This window comes from Macaca fascicularis, chromosome 12, assembly GCF_037993035.2.
Source record: "Macaca fascicularis isolate 582-1 chromosome 12, T2T-MFA8v1.1".
Taxonomy (NCBI): Eukaryota; Metazoa; Chordata; class Mammalia; order Primates; family Cercopithecidae; genus Macaca; species Macaca fascicularis.
In genome coordinates this window covers 19,643,233-19,667,986 of record NC_088386.1, presented here as the reverse complement: position 1 = coordinate 19,667,986, position 24,754 = coordinate 19,643,233, and positions in this window count along the sequence as shown.

Genomic DNA, 24,754 nt, shown 5'->3' with positions numbered 1-24,754 from the left:
TCCAACTGATGTCACACTGCTAAAGCCCTCCAGGTAGATGCAGGGGCTGTCACTGGGCTCCAGGGTGTGGACATGCAGGGGATATTAGGTCCCCAGGCACGATTCAATCTGGTCAGGGCTGGCTTCTCCATATGGCACCTTGCTATAGCTGATTAGGTCTTCAGGGTATATGGGACCCAGGTTGAGTTTTCTCTCTGGAGCAATGCAGTGGGAATGTGGACCACTGGGGATCTCTCTTGCCCTTTCCTTGCACCAGGGAGCCTCTCTAGGCTCCCAGCCAGTTGCAGCTGAGCCACCTACCTCACTTCCCTCTCTTTCCATGCCTCGGGGGTTTCTTGTCCCTTCTCTGTCAAATTCCAGTGTTCTCTCTTAAGTGCTTTATTCAAAGTGTGATTATTGTGATTATCTATTCACTATTTTGGTTATTCTTTGTGGAGAAGGTGATGCTGGATGCCTCTAGTCAGCCTAGTCTTGAAGCCTTCCAATCTTTTAATTTGATTTTTCCTATTCATCAGTTATTTACTGGGCTAGGTATGGTGTTACATAAAGAAGAAACAACAGTGAACAAGAAGACATTGTGCCTGTTTTAAGGAGCTCATGGTAAATGAATAAATCATGACTGCACAAATCGTGCTGTGAGAGAGGTAAAAAATCCAGGGTACCGTGAGAGCATGGAGAAGCACAGTCTTGGTGGTCAAGAAGAGCTCTTCTTTCAACAGCTTCTTTGAAGCTGGTGTCTGACAGATGAGAAGGAGTTTGCCAGAGAACAGAGGTAGAAGTGTTGGCTTTATTTCAAGCCAATAAAATAACAAAGGTCAGAGGTTGGAGCAGTGGTGATGTCAGAGGCATCTAAACCAGAGCAACTCCATCTTGAATAGGAGCTGAGTACAATACGGCTGAAACCTAGTGGGCTGCATTTCTAGACAGTTAAGGCATTCTCAGTCACAGGATGAGACAGAAGGTCGGCACAAGATACAGGTCGTAGTGACCTTGCTGATAAAACAGTTTGCAGTAAAGAAGCCAGCTAAATCCCACCAAAACCAAGATGACCACAAGAGTGACATCTGGCCATCCTCACTGCTGCATTCCCGCCAGTGCCATAACAGTATACAAATGCCATGGCAGCTTCAGGAAGTTACCCTACATGGTCTAAAAAGGGGAGGCATGAATAACCCACCCCTTGTTTAGCATATAATCAAGAAATCACCATACAAATGGGCAACCAGCAGCCCTTGAGGCTGTTCTGTCTATGGAGTAGCCATTCTTTTATTCCTTCACTTTCCTAATAAACTTGCTTTTGCTTTACTCTGTGGACTCACCCTGAATTCTTTCTTGTATAAGATCCAGGAACCCTCTCTTGGGGTCTGAATTGAGACCCCTTTTCTGTAACAGTGAGGACAACTAGATGTGGAGTGGTAGAGAGAGAGAGAAGAACATGTGATTTAAATTTTGGACATGTTGAATTTGAGATGTTTTTGGAATATCCAAGTAGAGATGCCCAGGAAAAGTTGGAAATTCATGTCCAGGGAAAGAAATAGATTAGGATTAAACATGCAGGTCGGAGGAGTCATGACCGCTTGGCCCTGTGAGCACTGAGTTGAAGTGAGCAGCCAGGTTGAGGTATATAGACTGGGATGAAGAAGATCCCGAAGGACCCCAACATTTAAGAGATGGAGAGAAGAAGCAAAGTCCTCAAAGGAGACTAGGAAAGAAGATCAGAGGTGGAAGGGAGATAGTAAGAGAGAGTGGCACCTTGTTAGTTTTTCACTTGGGGGAATAGGTACTGCACCGTTACAGCAAAGACCTTCAGACTGACCAGCCTGAGAGATGTACACAAACAGTGTGCATCAACAAACAGGTCAAGAGTCAGGCAGATCTGGTGTGAGACAGCACTTGCCACAGACACAGCAGTTCTATTACCCAGATCCAGTCTGAGGACTGTTAGTTTGAGAACCCTAAACTCAACAAGTTCTTTCATTTTTCTGACCAGGAAATTGACCACCAGAGTAGTTCAGTGAATAACTTGATGACTGACTAACTTTAGTAATTGTCAAAGCACGGGGAAAACATATCCCAGTCCAAGGCACTTTCCCATATGCCCTACTGCTTCGGTACCAAGCAGATCTCTGTAACCCACGGATTCTCTGTTAGATTTTTGGCATTTTAGGGGAGTACGAGATGCTCATTTATCCTTAAGAATAAGGTTAATCCCTTGCTTCTCTTTTCTTGGTTCTCTATCCTTGGTTGCCATTTTTACTTCTCCTTTCTTATTTCCCTTTAGTTGATTTCCTTTTTCTGCTTCCTTATTTTCACTTCTCTTTCTTACTTCTATCATCTCATTTTCTTGTTTACTTTCCTCATTTCCTTTTCTTGCTTCTGTTTCAAGCTTCTCTCTCACACTTCTCTATTTTGCTTTTCTTTAACTTTTTTCTTACTTACCTTTCTTTTTCTTCAGTTCCTCTTCTTTCTTCCATATTACAGTTCTTTTTGTTGCTTCTTTTTCTTACTTCCTTCTTTTCTTCCCTTTTCTTGATTTTCTTTTTAATTTCCTACTTTGATTTTTTTTCTGATTTCCAGTTTTCTCTTTCTTTTCCTTTCTTTTTCACTTCTTGCTTCTCTTTTTCCTTCCCTTTCTTGCTCTTTTCTCATTTCTTTTTAGCTTTTTCCCCCTCATTTCTCTTTTTAGCTTTTTTCCCCTCATTTCTCTTTTCTTGCTTTCATTTTTTACTTCCTTATTCTTGCTTCCCTGTCTTACTCCTCTATTTTGCTCCCTCTTTTTGATTTGCTTTTTCTGCTTTCCTTTTCTTCCACACTTTCTCTTTCTTCCCTTTCCTTGCCTGCTTTTTTCTTTTCCTTTCCTGATGCTACCTTTTCCTGTCTTTGTTCTCCATTTTGCTTTTCTTTCTTGCTTCCTATTCCTCACTTCCCTTTCTCATGCCCTTTCTGTCTCTCTCTCTCTCTTTTTTTTCTTGCTTTCATATTTTACCCCCACATTCTTGTTTCCCTTTTTTCACTCCTCTTTCTTATGTCTTTATTTTACTTACATATTTGCTTCCCCCTTTTCATACCCTTTTCTTCCTTTACTACCTTTCTCTTGCTTTCCTTTTCCACTTTCCTATTTTGTGTTCCTTTATTCTCTTTTTTCTTTTTTGCTTCTCTTTTCCTTTTCCTGTTCCTTCTTTCATGCTTCCTTTTTTATTAGTCTATTTTCTTGTTTCTTGCTTTCCTTTTCTTACTTCTGTTGTTGACTTCCTTTGTCTATTTCCTCTTTTTTGCCCCCCTTTCCTATTTCCCGATTCGAGTTTCCTTCTCGCTTGCAGTTTTTACTTCCCCTTCCTCACTTCTCTTTCCTCATTTCCCCTTCTTCGTTTCTGTTTTCTCAGTTCCCATTCTCACTTCTCCTCTTTTTAGATTCCTTGCACATTTCCCCTTTCTTATTCCCTTTCTTGGCTTCCCAATTCTCACTTCCTTTTTCTTGCTTCTTATTTTGTTTCACTCTTTTTGCTTCTCTTCCTCACTTTCTTTATCTTTTTCCATGTTCTCAGTTCCCATTCTCACTTCTTTTTTACTATTCTTTCTAGATTTCCCTTTCTCCCTTTTCTTACTCTCTTTCCCGCCACCCCCCCTGCCATTTTTGCCTCCTTTTTCTTACTTTTGATTCTTTCCTACTTTGTTCCCTCCTCTTGCTTCTCTCTCTTTTCCTCAACCTTCTGGTTTTCCTTTTCCCTTTCCTTTACTTTCCTATATTTCTCACTTTTTCTTGCTTTCCTTTTGCATTCTCATTTTTCATTTCCATTTTCTTGCATCTCTTTTCTCATAACTCTTTTCTTTCTTTGTCTTCGACATAGGACCATATTATATTTCTTAGTCTGGCCTCAAATCCCTGTACTCAAGCAATCCTCCTGCCCCAGCCTCCTGAGTAGCTGGGACCACAGGCATGCACCACACTCAACTGCATCCCTTGCCTTGCTTCCTATTCTTACTTCCCTGTTCTTGTTTCATTTTTCTCACTTCCTTTTCCTTACTTCTTATTCTTCTATTCCTGTTTTCCTTCCCTCTTCTTGCCTTTTTCCCCTCTCCCCCTTTTCTCACCTCACTTTTGCTATTTCTCTTTCTTATTTATTTCTTCCCATAGTTTCACTTTCCTTTCTTTCTTCCCTTTCTGCTTCCCTTTCCTGCTTCCCTTTCTTCTCTTTTATGCTTCCCTCTTTTACTTGTCTATTTTAATCACTTTTTCTTCCTCTTTTTTCACACATTTTTCGCATGCCTTTTTCCTCTTCCCTTTATTTGCTTTTCTTTCATTTCTCCTTTCTTCCCCTGCTTGTTGCCTTTTCTTCTCTTCCATAGCTTCCTGTATGCTTCCCTTTCCTGTTTCTTTCTCTCTTCCCATCTTCACTTTCCTTTCCAACTACCTTTTCGTGATTCTTTTTTCTTCCTTCCTTTCCCATTTCTCTCTTTTTCTGCTCTTTTTTTTTTTTTGCTTCCCTTTACTCACTTCCTTTGCTCAGTTTCATTTCTTTCTTCCCTTTTCCTGCTTCCGTGTTTTGCTTCTGTTTGCTCACTTGCATATTTTGCTTCTCTTTTCTTGCTTCCCTTTTCTTCCTTATTTTTCTTCCATGTTTGGCTTCCCTTTCCTGATTCCCTTATGTTGCATTTTTCTTTTTTCCTTTCCCTTTCTCTCTTTTTCTTCCCTTCTCTTACATTTGTTATTTTTCTTTCCTTTCTCCCCACTCCTCATCTCTCTCTGTCTTTCCTCCTCCTCTGCTGCCACCGCCTCTTCTTCATCATCTTTGTCTTCCCCAGTAGATAAGCTTTGATCACTGTGGAGTTTGGAATGGAGTTCCTAAAGAGCATCTGCTTTCCAGTATGTGAGACTTGCACTCAAACCCTGCATCACCACCTCTTGACGGTGTGGAACCTAGCAGATTACTCCATCTCTCTGAGCTCCAATCTCTTCATCTTAGGCAGTCTACTTGATAGCTAAGTTATGCTTTCTTTTTATTCTGGATCAAATTGACTTGAACCCCATCCACTGTGCATGGGGTGGGTGGGTGGGACCCACATCTCTCTAGATTGTAGGTGAGAGGGTTGCTTTGTCTTTCCCCAGTGGCCTTTAAGTACCTGTGTTGGCCACAGAGTTGAAGAAATGACTTTTTTTTTGTTTGTTTGTTTGACAGAGTCTCACTCTGTTGCCCAGGCTGGTGCAATCTCGGCTCACTGCAACCTCTGCCTCCCGTGTTCAAGAGATTCTCCTACTTCAGCCTCCCTAGTAGCTGGGACTATAGGTTCCCGCCACCACAGCCAGCTAATTTTTGTATTTTTAGTACAGACGGGGTTTCCCCATGTTGGCCAGGCTGATCTCAAACTCCTGACCTCAGGTGATCCACCTGCCTCAGCTTCCCAAAGTGCTGGGATTATAGGAGCGAGCCACCGCGCCCGGCAAGAAATGGGTCTTTTTACAGTCCTGTGCTTTCTGTCTATTCTGAGCTGCAGCATTTCACATATAAAATGCCAGCACTTTCCTGCTTTCCTTCTGAAAATGTCTCTTGCACAGTGTTTCTGTAGCCGACTATTTGGATGGGTTGGGGCCAACGAGGGGTTTCAGATCTCCATGTTGCTGTGTGAATTTCATCTCTCTCTAAAGTAAAGGTGACAAACTTGTAGCCAACAGGCTAAATCTGGCCGGAAAACAAAGGCAGCCCACAGATACATTGTATTTAGCTGGCACAGTGTTGTACAAAAACTTTTGAATTTGTCGTCAGCATTTGAAAAATCAGAAGACTTCATATAAGAGTCAGCTTTCTGGCTGCTCTTGAACAGTGGAAGAAGAGGTGATGCTGGGTTTGCATTTCTTCATGATTCCGTACAGCTGAGTATCATTCGCTCCCTTAGAAGAGCCTCCCATCCAGCTCGGCCCACTCCACTGGCTCCTTTGCTCTGTATTACCTTCCTGGTCCCTTGTCCCCAGAGGCCTTGGGGGAAGAGAAAACCTTCTGTTTAATAACGCTTCTCCAAAACATCTTGCGTGTGATCAAAATCCTCTAAGAGTCACTAAGCACTTTCTTTCTGGCACATACTCTCCTTAAAGCACTGAACACAGGCCAATCTTCTTACATACAGGGGAGCAGGGAGGGAAAGAGTTTATCAGGAGAAAAAATTACTAGAAAGATTTTTATCCTGATTTTTTTCTTGAAATAAACTGGTCTATAAAGTCAGCCGCCCTGGAGCAGAGAGCCCGGTACAGGTTGTAGAGGAGGATCTGCAAGGACGGAGGGAAGGCAGGTAGCATAATAGCTCTCGTGCTGTGCTCCCAGAAGAATCCCATTCTTATTAAGCAGAACTGAGGTTGGCAACCAGCAAAGGGAACTGTTGGGATGCTGGAAGGGCTTCTCCCATTGTAGGTAGCAGGCAGTCGGGAGACAGTTAAGTAATCCAAAGTCAGAAAACATAGCCAGAAGGCTGCTCAAAGTCTATGGAAACAACAAATTTGGGGGGCAGTCTATAGAAACTGAGGGACAAGAATGAAGAAGGTGACCAAGAGCCTGCAAGCCACTGCAGCACGGGGCTTACAGGACAGGGCCCTGCATGGGCTTCTCTGGCCACCAACCTGCCCGGGAGCTGACGGCCAGCTGGCTTTGGCCTGGTACCTCCCCATCCTCAGTCAGCCTGAGGTTTTCTGTTGTGCTGCATCTGGAAGGTGAAGCTGTGAACATAAAGGCAGGACTGGCAGATGTGCTTCTGATTGGGAATTTGTTGAGAAAAAAGCATTTTTCTATGTGTGGAGAGGGTGGCAGGGATTCACCCAAAGGGCCCTCCCAGTTTGGTCCTTTCAATCTACTGCCCCAACCATCTTGGCACTGAAGTCACTTTTTTCTGTCAATGACATCATCAGAGACCTATGCCCCTTTCCTCTTCTCAAGGCAGAATTAACTGTTCCTATGTCTCTGATGCCTTTGCTGTAGGTGTATTCTCATGTGAAGGCACTTTTCACATTGCAGTACATCTGGATGTTAATGGGTCTGCTTTCTGCCTTATACATTTGCACATTTCATGCACACACAGTTATGCTTGTACTTTCATTAAGGGCTTGGTTCATTTTTATATTCCCATCCATAGTGCCTGGGACCTGGTAAGACGTTGGGAAATATTTGATGGATGAAAAAGACACTGAACAAGAATCGACCCCACAGGATCACCTCTCTCTCCGTGTACCATTTTCTAGGTCATAGCTGTCACCTCCCTTTCTCAGAAGCTTTTCTATATGCTTCATTGCTTTTCCAAGGTCTTGCAAGGTGACTAGCTAAATAAGTTGATATTCCAACCCATGGCAATGCAATAGTTCCAACAATTGGATCATATATTTCTCCATACTGGCAATTTTGCAGACATGTCTTTATTTTCTAATAGGGAAGTCAATCCAATGCAATGAAAATCCCATGTACCCTCTTCAGCAACATCCAATTGTTGAGCAGCGTTTCTGGTCAAGTTGTCTCTTAAATGCCATGCCATGATCAGCCACCTATATTGTCTTCTTATGGTGCGTCTTTGATTTTACTCTTCTCCAATCTGATTGTCCACCTTCCCTTTTCTGCCACCTTTCTTATCCCTGCAATATTTCCCAAACCATGGTAGGGGCCTGGGACATGGTAGTTTTGTGTTGAACTTCTCTTGTTGTGTCTTGGTGAATGGGGCTGGTGTTCCCCCACTTCCTGAAGATGTTGGATACAATCTTCTGGTATCTCTGATGATGCTGTGGGAGATGATGTGTATATTTGTGCATGCGTATCAGGCCTGAGCTCCCCTTGTTTTAAAACTTTGAATGTGACCAAAGGAGTGGGTTCAGCATATAGAGAAAAAATTAAAGTGATACTTTTTTTTTTTTTTCCTAAAATGGTGTCAACCTCATGTCCATTTGAATCAAGTTCATTTTGCAGATGTTTGCATCCACCCAATTAGCCAGCATTCTACCACCTGGCAGCTGACAATTCAAAATTTGCTGATGCAAAGATTGCTTATGGGCACAGACATTTAATCCACTCATTCTGTCTAACCAGTAGCTCCTTTGCCCGTGTCAAATCCCCCGCAGGAGCTATCAACCCTACGCGCGCTAGGTTTTGACAAGCCACTTTTGCTCATATACAATTAAATTATTTCACAGGGAAAGGAAAGGAGCTAGGGAGGAGAATGTGAAAGGCTCCAGGAAAGGGGAAAAGAAGGTCACAGCAGTGGTGTTCCTTTCCTGAACGCTACAGGAATCCCTATAAGTTTGCTGGTTTAGGGAAAAGACTCTGATATATCCGATCATTTTCCTCAATTGCTTTGTTCAAAGACCACAAGCCTAAAGGTTTGAACCAAAAGAGGAGCAATAAAGTCAGGCCTCAGGAAAACTCTTAGGTAGTTGAAATACCATAGACGTCCCTCCTCCGGTTCTCATAGCAGTTTCTTTGCTGAAGTGCCTAGCATGTTTATTTACTGTTTAAGTTATCAGTATATCTGCTGAACTCTAGGTTTCTGGATGGTAGTGATTCAGTTTTATTTATCAGAAGGATTGTGCCTGCTATGGAGCAAGTGCTCAAAATCCTGAGTTCTGAGTACAGTGAGGAAATGTGTAGGTCAGAGCACTGACATACCACCAGCATTTAAAGATGCTCCTTGAATACAAAGGAGAGGGTGGTGAAGGACACAGTGACAGCGCATTGGAGAGAAACACTACAAGCGAGAGGGGTCTGGGCTGCCTAGAATGGCTGAGGCCAATAGGCTTTGGCAGGCCATGCTGGGCTGCTGTCTGGTTTTAGCTACTTGTTGAACATGGAAGGACACAGTAAGGCAGGCTGGAACCCTAATTTAAGCCAAGAGCACCACTTTGGTGCACAGAACACAATCAGGATGTCCAAGAACACCACTCAAGGCAAATCACCACTGACCTGTGTGGAATCAGCATGCATTCTGTGGCTTTGATAGCAAATGAGATGGGATTGACCTGTGTTGTGGCTGTCAAATAAGCAGAGGTGAGGGAGGGCAAATCAGAGCTTCGAGTTCTTTCTACTTGGCATTTGGAAGTCACATTGGATCCCTTGGGTCTGACAAAGGCCTCAGTGATATAGTTGGGATGTGTGTCCACACTCAAATCTCAGGTTGAATTTGTGTTTTTTTGTTTTATTTTTTAATTTTTTTTTATTTTTTATTATTATTATACTTTAAATTCTAGGGTACATGTGCATAATGTGCAGGTTTGTTACATAGGTATACTTGTGCCATGTTGCTGTGCTGCACCCATCAACTCGTCAGAATTTGTGATTACCAGTGTTGGAGGTGGGGCCTGGTGAGAGGGGATTGCATCCTGCAGGTGGATTTCTCATGAATGGTTTAGTACCATCACCTTGGTGCTTTTCTCATGGTAGTGAGTGAGTTCTTGTGAGATCTGGTCGTTTGAAAGTGTGTAGCACCTCCTTGTTCCTGTTTTCACCGTGTGGAGTGCTTGCTCCTGCTTTGCCTTCTGCCATGAGTTAAAGCTCCCTGAGGCCTCCCCAGAAGATGCCACCATCCTTCTGCACAGCCTGCATAACGCTGAGCCAATTAAACCTCTTTTCTTATAAGTGGTTGAGACTTAAAAGTCTCATAATGCTTGAGACTTATAAGTCTCAAGTATTTCTTTGTAGCGGTGTGAGAACTGACAAATACACTCAGGATCTCCAAGAATCATGGTAAATGCTGGTCTTTAGGGAGGGAGCACTTTGACTTCCTATTGACAAGAATAGGTTGACACTCCATTGATTAACAAAAAAAGAAAAAAAGAACCTTTTTTGTCCCCAAGTTGATGAGGCTATATGTAAAATTTCATATATAAAATCTGAAGTGTCTACGGAACATCACGGTGGAGATTGCAGAGGCGGATAGAAATATTGACCTAAAATATAAGGAGAAGTTGAGAATGAACATAAAACTCTGAAAATCATTAGCATAAAGATAAGTCTTATTTATATATTCCAGTAAAGTAGGGGAGAAATTATTTGTTGAATGAACAAATTGATGAATAAGTGAATGAGTGGAGTTCTTACCATGAAGTAGTATAATTAATTTTTAAACACAAATATCCTGGGACTTTCACATCCAGATGAGCTTTCTCTACTTCAAAGTAATCAACTTGGATTTATTCCCATAGTATATTTATTGCCCAGGGCAGTTTCAAGCTCCTGTAGGAATTAGTTGCGTTCAGAGCACATGTTTCTACTAATCTTCAGTGACGGTGACTTTTCATCTGTTAAGGAAGAATGTGATTTCTGTAAACAATCAAAAGTAGTTCAAGGCCACATTTGGTGAATGATTTGAGGAATATGAGCGATAACCATTTTGGTCACTATCAGTTTTAAATTCTAAAGAAACAGAATTTAATTTTTAGTTCTGAAGTCAGTTTTAAAATAGCAGCACTGAAATGTTCAAACCTCAGGCCATAGCCTCCCATGGTGATAACTTCGAAGTTGACATTGTATGGATTCTAGTGGAAAAACCTGAAACAAAGGACATGTATTTATAGACAGAGCACATATATCATGTATATATTTTTAAATATAAAGTTTGGGTGTTCAGTGTTGGCTGAGCCCATGCAGCCTCAATTACTTGTTCATCCCTATTTGCTTTCTCCCTCCGCCCCACTCCCGTTCTGCTTAGTGTTCCTCGGGTCATAACAGCCGCCATGTTTAAAGCTCTCTTGGAGTAGAGCTTAGTACTGATAACAATAGAAAAGATTCTGAGAACAGTAAATGGCAGGGGAGGTGGGCGGTACCTTACTGTACTTTGATTCTTTCACTGTTTGTCACTTTGTCTGACCCCTGAGCAGATCTGACTGAGATAAACTAAGTCTTTGGTTGGATGGGTTCTGTGGCATTCAAGTTTTATTAAGACGACTTGACTTCAGTATTGAGGGGAGTGGTCGAAAGAAACCAGCGTGAGTGGTAAACTCAGGAGACCTAGAAGCTAGTTCTGCCAATATTAATAATTATATTGCTACTATTACTACTACTGATGCTGCTCCTGTTACCACTACTTCTGCTCTTTAGATTGGCAGTATTTTGTACTTTACAAATCTTTTTAACATACTTTGTCTCATTCTTCACAATGGCTCCATGAAATAGGAAGGTATCAACTGAGCCATTTTCAGGTAGGTGAAGTGAGCACACTAAGCTTTCAAGTAAGTACTCATTCAAGAATGACACGGCAAGTCACTTTGACTCTTGGGACTAGACTCCCTAAGATACACTTACGCTGTAAATTTTAGGCTCCTCTCTTTTAATAGAGTATAATATATTAGGCATCAGAGTGCAGTTTTGCATTTCATGAGGTCCCCCAAAACAGGTGATCATGGGGAATCACTCCTCATGGTAAGAGTTAGAATATGTGAAACAAGCAAGTGCAAGTTACATTAAAATTAAATAGTTAAGGAAAAGGTAAAGTCAAAAAGTGCTTATTGTGAGCCCATTTCCGTCTTAATATTCCCTCCAGGCGGGGTAGAACCACTGCGCTTCTCTGCGAAGTTGCTATGGAAACCGATTGCGCTCTTCTCCCTCTGCAATAGTATTTTTCCCAGGCACTCTCTATCTCTGAAAAATCTTAGCAGTGAAACAGACATCAAACCCCAGGGGATTAAAAAATAGGATTTGTGTTTCTTCTCCCCACCTTCACCCTCCTCCTTTCAAAGGCATGACTATTGACAAATTGGTGGCTCATGAATTCTCCCTACAATGATCCTTTTTCTATGCAGAAGGATGCTGACAGAGGGACTGCTGCGCTGATGGAGGGAGGCCTGTGATTGCCAGGCCGCAGGGCTCCTGCAGATGACAGTCCCACCTGCCGTGGGCACAGGTGCTCTGTCCTGGTTTGAAGGATGAGAGCCACTCATTGCACTTAGAGGAACATGAGAAACATAGAATTATTGCTCATCAACATCAAAACAGTCGAGCAGGTGACAGCAATGGGGATGAAGAAGAGGCTTGTTTTATTTTTTGGATTCTGAATTCGCTGAACAAATGGGAGTTAGGGAAACGTGGGGAGAATCTGGAAACACTGGGTTCAGGAGTTTCTTAATCTTGCAGGCGATTTTTTATGATGGTCTGATGAGAATACTGATCAGGCCACATTAAGTCTATCCCCCACTATAGGCAAATGAGATATTCTACACAAGTGTCCTTGTTACTGCTGTTATAGTGCTGCCTACGAGTGGCCTCTCCAGCATGGTGGTTTCAGGACAGCTGGGCTTCTTGCCTGTTGGCCGGCTTCCCTCATAGTGAGTATCCCGAGAGAAGTAGGCAGAAGCTGCATGGCCTTTGATGTGCCAGCCTCACAGACATATAGCATCACCTCCACGAGACTTTGTTCAAGTAATTGTAAGCCCACAAAGACACAAGGAGAGAGGCATATAGGCGCACCCTTTGATGAGAGGGCTGTTAAAGAATTTGTCACCATTTAAAACATCTTCAAAGTAAGTGAGTTTTCTATAAATCTGTAGCAGATTTTTTTTTGGGGGGGGGGTGGGGTAGGGAATGGAGTTTCACTGTGTTGCCCAGGCTGGAGTGCAATGGTGTGATCTTGGCTCACTGCAACCTCTGCCTCCCGGGTTCAAGCAATTCTTCTGTCTCAGCCTCCTAAGTGAGATTACAGGTGCCCGCCACCATGCCCGGCTAATTTTTGTATTTTTACGGGAGATGGGGTTTCACCATGTTGGCCAGGCTGGTCTCAAACTCCTGACCTCAAGTGATCTTCCCGCCTCAGCCTCCCAAAGTGCTGGGATTACAGGCGTGAACCACCACGCCCAGCTCAGACTCCTTTAAGTGCCAAACTTTAAAGCTTCTAACTCTTTCTTGATATCTCAGGATCTTCATTAATAGCATGGATTAATGCACTGTGTGGAAATAAATGTTATCTCCAGGGCATACTGGAGAGAATAAGATTTTCTTTAAAAACTACCTTTTGCTGAGTGTGCATGTTGTTCTGGGTGTTTTACATATTTTATCTCATTTAATTCTGGAATAACCCAGTGGTAGGTAGATAGAGTGTGAGCTGCATTTCAAAGATGAGGACGCTGAGGCTCAGAAGGAAACTACCCGAAACCACACAGCTGATAATCTCTGCAGGTGACTCACTCTGAAGTGTTCGATTGTAAAACTCAGAATTTTGGAGGAGGAGTGAGGGTGTTCACTTTTGCTTCTATTTAGAAGCTATAGGCTGTCTCCTCAGGCCCTGGCCCTCTTCACGCTCTCCTTCTCTGCCTTAAGGACAGCTACTCTTTCTTCTGTGATGAAGTTGCTGCTTCCCCTACCCCTTGGATTTCTTTTTCTCTGCAAAACTGATGAATACCCATATGCTGTCTCCTCAATTTTCCCTTTCCCTTTTATTGCCACACCAGAGACCACTGCGGAAGCTGTTTTTTCTTTTAGAGCTTTACTGCTAATCACCATAGAAAAGGTAGACAGAAGTTGATAACGATTTCCCTGGGGAAATCCCAAACTTCATCTAGTCCACATCGTTTTTTACTAAGTCCTTGACTCTGGCCTAAAGTTTTGACTCCTCCATTCCTGTAACTAGTAGGTCCACATTTGTTCATAAACGAGGCCACATTGCCATTAGTTATATGCAGAAGAAGATTGAGTGCCAGCCACAGCTTTGTGGGCGATTCCTGAGAATCCTTCCCACCCTTGTCTCATGAGACCTCAGAAACAGGTTGCTGCTTGCTGTGTCCCCAGCTGTGGCACCTCTTGGGCTGCCCAGCCGTGCCTTTGCTGCTGCCGCCTCCACGGTGCCACCTGCTACCACCACCTATCTGGCCTGAGATGACAGGGCAGTGGGCAGAGAGCAGTCATTGCTTTCCTTGATACCGTCTTTTTCCAAGCAAAGGGTAGCTGTTTCTCTGGCTTCCCCATGCACAACCAAGGTCAGGTTACTTTTGATAATTGGAGGCTTAGATACAGTATTTAGAATGGTCATCAACTCAGTCATCACTAGGAGCTCTTAGCAGATGAGGTCCCTCTTGAAGAGTCTATAAACAGAGACCGTCTTTTCCACAGGTGAGCAAGGCCCTCCTTGGCCCAGCTGCTGGCCTTCCTAATATCCTCTGTGATGTCTGCACTGAAAAGTTCCAGTCCTAACAGCCTGAAGCCCAGAGAGCAAAGTTTTCCCATTTCCCCAGTCTAAGTCCCGCTTTAGGACTCTTCATTTCCTGTCACAGAACTGACTTCTTTTTAGAAAGATCGATGGTAGGCATATTGACTTTCCTTAGGGAAAAACCATCTCCACCCTGTAGCATCTGTTTTTGGATTCTCATTGTCTTTCCTCCACCCCCTACTTCTGAGGTTTAGAGAGTGTCAGTTTGGGGATAGGAGATACTCACTTAATGGAGATGATGAAAGGAGGATTTGCCTTCATTAGCTCATCACACACCTCTAAGCCGTGCAAGGGAGAGCTAGGAATTCATGAGGAGAGAGTCTTCAGCATGCCTTCTGCAGACCCCACATCTTGACTGAAAGTAGATGAGGTGGGGTAAAAGGCTTTGCCTCACCTTAAGTCAAACTTTAAAAAGCTGCTTGGAAGACTTGTCATATTCCCCCTTGAAATCAGAGGATATAAGAAATGATACCTACATCATACCTGATAAAACTTACAGTTATATCCCTTAAGTGAAAGTCAAGGTTGCATTGGAAACACCCTGCAGTTTGGTGGGGCAAGGATGTGTACAGATATGGTCCCTGCAGGTCTGGTGTGGACCAATTAGGAGGCAAGCAGCAGCAGTCTCCTGAAAAAGGATCCTACTCAAGGGGACCATGAGGCGGAATGAGGCAACCTCAAGGAAAGGAAGGACCATAGGGACCCAGGCACTGAGGGGGCATCAGAAGTGGATTGTCAGAGGAGATTATCATCCATAGCAAGGCACCTATATGTAGGAGACCTCCTAGCAGGGAATTTGTTCTCTGAAGAACCCTCAAAATGCCTTGTTAGGGAAAGAATCAGCAGTTGCTCAATGTGAAACATACAGGAAGCTCCAGGCCCATCACAGCTGCCCCAGCCATGTAAACTGTGCTTTCTTCCTTTTCTCCCTCCCCGAGGCTATCCTAGGAGTGGCTACAAGTTTCAGCTAGTGGGCAAGGAAGGAGATGATGGGGAGAATACAGCACTTCTTACCAATCCTCTCCTCCCTACTGCTGACTTCTAAGTCTGGGGCAGGTACAAACTGGGGAGATAAGAAGTTTCTGATACAATGAACAACTGAAGTTCTAATATCGTAATCCTAAAAGAAAAAAGTTTTAAATAATAATGACCTGAATATTCTAATACCTGGAAGAATGAGACTAGTCATTATTATCTGAGTCTGTTGAAAAAGCCATAGAATCTCAAATCGAACATGTATAGAAAGAATTATGTGTCACAGTCAACTGGGATTTGTTCCAGGCAGGCACACAAGGTTGGTTCAACATTTGAAATTAAGAATCAGTTATTTTAATCTACCACATCAACAGACTAAAGAAGAAGAATCATATGTTCATATCAATTGATCCCACAAAAGCTCTTGACAAAATCCAGCACCCATTCTTGATGAGAAATTTCAGCAAAGTAGGGATAGAGGGGAACTTTCTAAACTTGATAAAAAACTACTGCTAGATCATACTTAGTGGTAAAAAAAACTGGATGCTTTAACACTAAAATTGAGAACAAGGAGAAGTGGTCCCCTCTTAGCACTTCAATTCAACATCTACCGGAAGTCATAGCTAATGTAACATAACAAGAAAAGGAACTAAAATGCATAAAGGTAGGCAAGGAAGAAATCAAATGGTCTTTGTTCACAGATGACACGACTGTCTATGTAGAAAATCCCCAAAGAGTCAACTACAACAATAAAATACTCCTGGAACTAAAAAGCAATTATAGCAAGGGTCACAAGGTACAAGGTTAATATACAAATGTCAGTTGACTTCCTATATGTCAAAAATGAACAACTGGAATTTGAAATTTCAAAACACAGTATCATTTACATTAGTGCCAATAAAGAGGAAGATATATTTAGTTATAAAATAAAATATGTTCAAAATATGAAGAAAACTATAAACTCTGAAAAGAAATAAAAGAAGATCTAAATAAATATTCTGTGGTTGTAGATTAGAAGACTCTATATTATTAAGGTGTGAATTCTTTCCAAATTGACCTATGGATTTAAGGCAATTTCAGTCAAAGTCCAATAAAGCTATTTTGTGCATATTGATAAATGGATTCTAAAGTTTATATAGAAAGGCCAAAGCCTAGAATGGCCACACAATACTAAAGAGAAAAAATAGAATCATACTCAATGGTGACATGTTGAAAGCTTTTCCTTTAAGAGCAATAACAAGAATGTCCACTCTTGTCACTTCTATTCAACATAGTGCTGGAGTCCTAGTAAGAGCAATTAGGCAAGAAATAGAAATAAAAGCCATGCCAATCAGAAAGGAAGAAGTAAAATGGTCTCTGTTTGCAGCTGACATAATTTGATTTGTAGAAAATCCTAAATACACTACCAAAAAACTGTTAGAACTAATAAATATCTTAAATAAAGTTGCAAGGTTAAAAAATCAATAATAAGTTGCATTTTTAGATACTAACAATATATAATCTGAAAAAGACATTAAAAGAACAATATTATTTATGTAGTATCACAAAGAATAAGATACTTAGTAATTTTAATCAAGCTGATGAAATATCTGTGCACTTAAAACTATCAACCACCGATGAAAGAAATAGAAGCTGACACAAATGGAAAGATATCAGAAAAATCAATATTGTCAAAATATCCATACTACCCTAAGTCATCTACAGATTCAATGCAATCCCTGTCAAAATTTCAATGGCATTTTTCACAGAAATAGATTTAAAAAATCCTAAAATTCATATGAAACCACAAAAGATCCTGAATAGCTAAAACAATCTTGAGCAAGAAGAACAAAGCTAGAGGCATCACACTTCTTGACTTTAAATTATATTGCAGAGCTGTAGTAGTCAAAGCAGTATGTTACTGGCATAAACTCATATACTTAGAAAAATGGAATAGAGAGCCCAGAAATAAACCCATACATATATGGCCAATTAATAGTCAACAAAGTCTCCAAAAATAGACAGTGGGGGAGAGGCTAGTGTCTCCAATAAAGTGTCAGGAAAACTGGATATCCATTTGCAAAAAAAGTAAAATTGGATCTTTATCTTACACTATATATAACAATCAAACTCAAAGTGAATTAAAGATTTAAACATAAGGTCTGAAACTATACAATTCCTATGAGAAAACTGGGGAAAAGCTCCATGACATTGGTCTTGGCAATGATTTTTTTAATATGATGAAAAACAGACACCAAAAGCAAAACTAAGCAAGTGGGACTACATTAAATAAACAAACTTCTGCATGGCAAAGACAATAATCAAGAAAGTGCAAAGGCAACAAACAGAAGGAAAGAAAATATTTGCAAACATATACTCAATAAAGGGTAAATATCCAAAATATATAAGGAACTCATGCAACTCAATAGGGAAAACAAACAACAAAAAACCCAAACCAAAACCCCCGCCTGAAAAAAAGGCATCGATTTTAAAATGGGCAAAGGACCTTAGTAGACATTTTCTTTCTTTTTTTTTTTTTTTTAATTTATTTATTATTATTGTACTTTAAGTTGTAGGGTACATGTGCATAATGTGCAGGTTTGTTACATATGTATACTTGTGCCATGTTGGTGTGCTGCACCCATCAACTCATCATTTACATCAGGTATAACTCCCAATGCAATCCCTCCCCCCTCCCCATGATAGGCCCCTGTGTGTGATGTTCCCCTTCCTGAGTCCAAGTGATCTCATTGTTCAGTTCCCACCTATGAGTGAGAACATGCGGTGTTTGGTTTTCTGTTCTTGTGATAGTTTGCTAAGAATGATGGCTTCCAGCTGCATCCATGTTCATTTCACAGAAACGGCTAACAGGTATACAAAAAGGCGCTCAGCATCACTAATCATCAGAGAGATGCAAGTTAAAGCCAAAATGAGATATAAGCTCACTCCCGTTAAGATGGTTGTTACAAAAAAGTCAACAAATAAGAAGTGTTGGTGAGAATGTGGAATAAAGGGAACTCTTAAACATTGTTTTGGGAATATAAATTGTTACAGATATTATAACAAACAGTATGGAGAGTCATCAAAAAATTAAAAATAGAAAAACCATGTGATCCAATAATTCCACAACTGCGTGTATATCCAAAAGATACAAAAAGCTATTTGCACTCCCATGTTTATTGCAACATTATTCACAATAGCCAATACATAAAAACAACTTACATGTCTATCAATGGATTAATGGAGAAAGAAAATGTGAGACATTTTTTCTCACATATACCATATACATATATAAAATACTATTTAGCCCAAAAAAGAAAACAAATTTTTGTCATTTGTAATAATACACATGAACCTTGGAGGACATTATGCTATGAAAAATAAGCCAGGCATAGAAAGACAAATACTGCATGATCTCACCTATATGTGGAATCTAAAAAAGTAGAACTTTAAACAGAGAGTAGAAGGGTGGCTACCAGGGTTTGGTGGTTAGGGAAAATGGGAAGATTTGCCCCAAAGGGTACAAACTTTCGGTTATAAGATGATTAAGTTCTGGAGAGGTAATGTACAGCATGATGACTATAGTTAATTATTGTATACTTGGAATGTGCTAAGAGAGTTGATCTTAAGTATTAACACCATATACATAAACAAAAAGGACTGTGAAGTAATGTGTATGTTAATTAGCTCAATTGTGGTAACCATTGCACAATATATGTGTATATCAAAACATTCTGTTATACACTTTGAATATATACAGTCTATTTTTTAATTATACCTCAACAAAGCTGAGAAAAAAACCACAGTTGGAGGACTGATACTATTTGACTTCAAGTTCTACCATAAAGCTATAATAATTAGGATGGCATGGTATCGCAAAAGAATAGATACATAAATAAATGGAAGAGAACAGAGTGCCCAGAAATAGAGCCACACAAATATAGTCAACTGTTGTTTGACAAAGGAGCAAAGAAATTCAATAGAGAAAAGAAATCATTTACTCAACACCAAATGGTGTTAGAACAATTAGACATCCATAAACAAAAAACAAAAAAAATCTAGACACAGACTTTGTACCTTTCACAAAAATTAATTTAAAATAAGCCATATACCTAAATATAAAAAGCAAAATTAAAAAACTTCTGAAAGATAGCCTGGAGAAAATCTATATGGCTTTGAGCTTGGCATTAAGTTTTTAGATACAACACAAAAAGCACAATCCATGAAAAAAATGATATTGGACTTTATTAAAATTTAAAAACTTTGCTCTTTTTAAAGACACTGTTAAGAGAATAAAAACACAAGGAACAAACTGGAAGAAAATATTTGCAAAACACACATCTGGTAAAGGACTTCTATTCAAAATATACAAATAACTCTTATGTTTGATATCATTTGTGGTTAGGAAATTTCAAACTAAAACAACAATGATATACCACTACCTAGCTATTAGAATGGCTAAAGTCCAGAAAACTGACAATACCAAATGCTGGTGAGGATGTGGAGCAACAGAGACTCTCATTCATTGCTGGTAAGAATGCAAAATAATACAACCGCTTTGGAAAATAGATTAGCCGTTTATTGCAAAGCTAAAAATAGTCTCACCATGTGATCACACAGTCTTGATCCTAGACATTTATCTAACTGAGTTAAATTTTGTCCACATAAAAACCTGCACAAATGTTTATAGTGGCTTCATTTATAATTGCCCCAAACTGGAAGTGATCAAGATGACCTTCAATAAGTGAACAGATAAAAAAAACTGTGGTATATCCATAAAATAGAATATTATTCATCAATAAAAATGAGATATCAAGCAACGAAAAGACATTGAGAAACCTTAAATGTGTTTTGCTAATTGAAAGAAGCCAGTCTAATAAGGTGACAAAGTGTAAGATTCTAACTATATGACACTCTGGAAAAGGCAAAACTATAGAGGTGTTAAAAAGATCAGTAGTTGCCAGTGGGGAATGGGGGAGGGACAAATAGGTGAAGTGGGGGCAGGTGACCTATTCTGTATGATACTGTAATGTTGGATATGACATTATACAGTTGTCAAACCCATAGAATTTTATAATATAAGGAGTGAACCTTAATGCGTACAATTAAGAAGTAATGTATGTGGTTAGGGGATTCTAGGAAAGAATGTGTAGTGTGACAAGAGATTCTGACCATGTTGCAAATGTGTAAAACAACCTCACTGAAGGGAGGGGTGATAAAGGTGCTGACCTAAGTAATTTTGGAAGTGAGTGGAGACTAAGAATAAAGACAAAAGGTATTGCACATAAGAACTGTACTTTAGTTGATAAAGTTGTTTCTTATGGGATTACAGGTTAACAATTCTGATACTGTTATATATGTGTACTGAAAGCGAAAAATTAAATAAATGGATGCTGGATGGTGAGATCCAGGTTTTTCACTGTTGCTGTGGGAATTTACAGATAAGCAAGAGGAGGAGGTTAGAATGATCCAGGTAGGGTAATGGATTAAAGCTGGAGACATTAGTCAGCCATAATGTTTAACTTGGTATAGATACCAATGTTTACATATAGAAATATTTATAGACAGTAATATACACAAATTTATTTTTTCTGTCAGCTGAGAGATTCCAAAAGAAATACCCCAATAGCAAAAAGGAACCAGGTCTCCTTGGAGAAATGACTCATTCTAAGACTGGGGCAGAAAATACACAAGGTTAATCCTGAGCATCTTGTAGTATCAGAAATTAAGGAGGTGATCAAAACAAAAACAACTCATTAATGTAGTATGTCAAAGGGGCACAGGAACCAACGGAAAAACCTCCCAATCACCAAAGCTGAAACAATGTGAGTCACAAAATTATAACATAGTGCTGGGTTATAACTCAGAATATAATGTAACTATCCATTTGCACATATATTGATATAAATCGAAGATCAAATGTATTAATAAATGGGGAGAAGAGACCATTCTCTTACACAGAATAATTCCAAATAAATTATGTAGCTACTCCACCCTAAAGGTGGAGGGACACAACTCTTTACTCCTGGAGTGTGGGCTGCATACACAGTGACTTCCTTTCAAAGTGGACAGCATGAAAAGGGAAGAAAAAGGAGTACAGTAAAGAACCGTGACAAACATTATCTCAGCCACATGATCATTGTCAACATCAGCAGCCATAAATCATGTCAGTAGTTTGTAATCTTCATATGATGTGCCAAAAATGGCATTTTAACTCTGTAATCTTCTTCTAAAAAATGCAGATCCCATGTCATGAGAAAACACCAGAAAAAAATTCAATAGAAGGGCATCGTACAGTGTACCTGACCAGTACTCCTCAAAGGTCATAAAAAGTAGTCTGAGAAACCATCAAAGCCAAGAAAATCCTGAGGAGACACAACAATAAAATGTAATGTGTTATCCTCAATGACTTCTGGGAATAGAAAAAGGAAGTTAGGTAAAAACTAAGAAAATCTGAATAAAGTATGAAGTTTTAGTTAATAATAATATGTAATTATTGGTTCATTACTTTTAGCAAATGCATCATACTAATGTAAAATGTTAACGATAGGGGAAACAGTTTGTGGCGGTGTGTATGGGAACTCTTTGTGTTATCTGTTTAATTTCTGTGCAAATCTAAAGCTATTTTACAAAGTAAAGTCTATTAAGTAAAAAATAAAGCTATGACTCTTTTTTTTTTTTTTGAGACAGAGTTTTGATCTTGTTGCCTAGGCTGGAGTGCAACGGCACGATCTCGGCTCACCACAACCTCTGCCTCTTGAGTTCAATGAGTTCAAGTGATTCTCCTGCCTCAGCCTCCCAAGTAGCTGGGATTACAAGTGCCCACCACCATGCTCAGCTAATTTTGTATTTTCAATAGAGACAGGGTTTTGCCATGTTGGTCAGGCTGGTCTCAAATTCCTAACCTAAGGTGATCCACCCACCTCAGCCTCCCAAAATGTTGGGATTACAGACATGAGCCACTACACCCAGCTCCTATCCATGATCTTATCCTAAGCTCATCCAGGAAAGCCAATTCTTCAGTTCAAGTCTGAAGAAGGAAAAAAACCAACATCCCAGTACGAAAACAGTCAGATAGGAGAAATTCCCTCTTATCAGGGGGAGGGTTGGCCTTTTGTACTTACTATTTATGCCTTCAACTGATGGGATAAGGCCCACCTACACTAGGAAGCCAATCCCTTTACTTGTGCAAAAACACCCTCGCAGAAACATGTTTGACCAAATATCTGGGCAACTTGTGACCCAGGAAAGTAGACACATAGATTAACCATTACGATTGTCTTCTCACATACACCCTTGTTGATAAGAATCAAATAGGATAATTAATGTTGTAGAACCTTGTAAAAACATAAAATGCTTAGCTGTCGAATGAATGTTCAGACTAATGAAAAACTACTTCTTTTTAATCCCAACCTTTTCCACTCATATTGTTTAGGAGCTTTAGATGTTTCTATATAGTCACCCGAGTTTGTCTTGTATTATCTTCCCACACGCTGTATGGGAACAGCAGCATGAGGTATCCATGAACACGGCGCTTGGCCCTCCCTGCTGTGTCTCTGATTGCCTAGGTCTCTCTCTCTGCCTCTGCTCATGTTGTTTCTTGCATCTATTTCTGTTATTTCTAGTTTGCACCCCAAGCTCTTGGGTTCCTGCTTGCTCTTACCTCTGGCACAAGACTGACTTCGGCTTCCCCACTTTGTGTTCGTCCATACTGTACATGGACTCAGTTCCTCTCCATGCCCCAGTTCTCCCTGCTCTTTGCCTATTTTATATTATTTCTGGGGGACCCATCTCTGATTGGTGCCTCCTAGCCAGTATTTTGGCAGGCTCTTCTCACCTTCAGTACCCACATTTGTTCTTTATATTTTGTCAGGGGTCGACTCTGTTTCTTTTCCTCCTAGAGGGCAGACAGGAAAAAAAGGAAGAAAAGGAAAGAGGATAACTTGGCCTCTCCATAACTATGCTGCTGTGATGCTGGGTACCAGCCCTCAGACTGTCTCAGGAACTCTGTACTCGAGTACTCAGGAGACACACTGAAGTCCTGGCTGGTGCACAAGTGAGGAAGGATGGCCTCACACATCTGGTGTCATTTCAGAATAATTTACTTTCTGCTAGCTGCTCTGGTTTTCAAGTAGGAAAAAGTTGTCACCCAAAATGACTCACATTCGTGACTCTTCCTTTTGGATTGCATTCTTAAGAATGTTCCCATCCTGCTTCATTTGGGTTTCAGCAGGATCCTGCAACCAATAGGTCTAAGACTGGAGATTAACAGCATAACTAATATCGGTGTCTGATAAGTGGCCCGCCTTCCCGGTGGCTCTGCCTTCACGTCTGTCCGTTAAGCTTGGGAGTCTGGCTCACTTTAGACCCCAGGCGGCTGCTCATGGTTTTCCTAGCAGCTGCTAAGTGTGCAAATGAGAACACTTTCATGAAAATACTTCTATGGCCTCTACTCTTATCTCAGAGAGAAAATGCTTATCTCTGAGTCTTATATAATTCAAATGAGAGACCTGTATAATGTGGCTCTCTTCTTTAAATTACAGGGAATCAGTGGTCTGTCCTTCTGAAAGGTCCTCTGCATCTGCCTGAATGAAAATGATGCAAAGTGAGGAATGTCTAATGATGCTTGTCACTAACATGCTCTTAGCATCCTTATCAGGCAGGGCAGCCAGCAGGAGCCTCAGACATTTCAGATATTTTCGGCCCTTGAGATCTCCTTGAGGTGCCTACATTAATTAGTCTATTACATTCACATCAAATAAATATCAGGGAGAAACACTTTGGTAAAAGGAAGGTTTTGGAACTCTCTCCAATGGATGAGAAAATGAGACTGAAAATGCCCACCTGTTATTATTTATGGATGAATCAGACTCTATGCAAGGAAGATTATAAGAATGGCTCCTTTTTTTGCAGAATACTTCTCAGCCTGAAGGCTAGATATCAATTTGTGGGATTTGAAAAATCTGTGATTGTGACTAATTTGCTGATTTGTTTCTTTCTGCTGTGCCTTCTGGAAACTAATTTTAAACCTGTAAAACAATTAGTTCTCAGGAAGCTCCTCAACCCCTCCAATTGTTTTATCTGTGAAGGCTGGTTTAAAAGTATAACTACTAGCCATGTTTAGGGGGCAGCAAATTTTATTCATTTTCAGGTCCCTACTGCAAATCTTTATATGGAGTGTCACTGTTGGTGATTACCCATTTCTAGGAGCTACACGCTCCAGGAGCTTCATTATGGGGAGGGTCTCTGATATGGGTTAAGGACAAAAATCAATGCTTAGGGATGCATGTGAGGCCATCTCTCAAGGGGAGGTATTTTAGAAGAAGGAGGAAGACAGGAAATCTACAAATCTACATGAAACCATGAGGGGCAAATGCTCTCTTGGAATTCTCTTCCTTATGGTGCATTTTAATGTAGTTGGTGCAATGACCTTACCCTTGCAAAGATCTAAGGAACTGGTTTGGAGCTGAGAGGGAAGCAGGCATAGGGCAGGCTTCTAAGACCCACCTCTAATCTAGGCAAACTGCTCCCTCCTCACAGATCACATGCATAGGCAGCCTACCAGGTAGACATCAAGGGAGCTTTGGCCCCAAATCCCTAGCTAGTGTTTACAAAGCCAAGGACTTGCCTGGGATGCCTTAGTCCT